This window comes from Arachis duranensis, unplaced genomic scaffold (assembly GCF_000817695.3).
Source record: "Arachis duranensis cultivar V14167 unplaced genomic scaffold, aradu.V14167.gnm2.J7QH unplaced_Scaffold_193347, whole genome shotgun sequence".
NCBI lineage: Eukaryota > Viridiplantae > Streptophyta > Magnoliopsida > Fabales > Fabaceae > Arachis > Arachis duranensis.
Window position 1 is genome coordinate 8,380 of NW_026264504.1, and position 544 is coordinate 8,923.

Sequence of the window (544 nt, forward strand, 5' to 3'; positions counted from 1 at the left end):
AAGGCTAACCTTGCCAAGGTAGAGGACTTGTCCGCCACCTTATAAAGTTCTTGGGATATCACCTCATGAACTTCTATTTCTTCTCCGATCATGATGCTATGAATCATGATAGCCCGGTCTATGGTAACTTCGGACCGGTTGCTAGTGGGAATGATTGAGCGTTGTATAAACTCTAACCATCCTCTAGCCACGGGTTTGAGGTCATGCCTTCTCAATTGAACCGACTTTCCTCTTGAATCTCTCTTCCATTGGGCGCCCTCTTCACAAATGACTGTGAGGACTTGGTCCAACATTTGATCAAAGTTGACCCTTCTAGTGTAAGCATGTTCATCTCCTTGCATCATGGGCAAGTTGAATGCCAACCTTACATTTTCCGGACTAAAATCCAAGTATTTCCCCCGAACCATAGTAAGATAATTCTTTGGATCCGGGTTCACACTTTGGTCATGGTTCTTGGTGATCCATGCATTGGCATAGAACTCTTGAACCATCAAGATTCCGACTTGTTGAATGAGGTTGGTAAGAACTTCCCAACCTCTTCTTC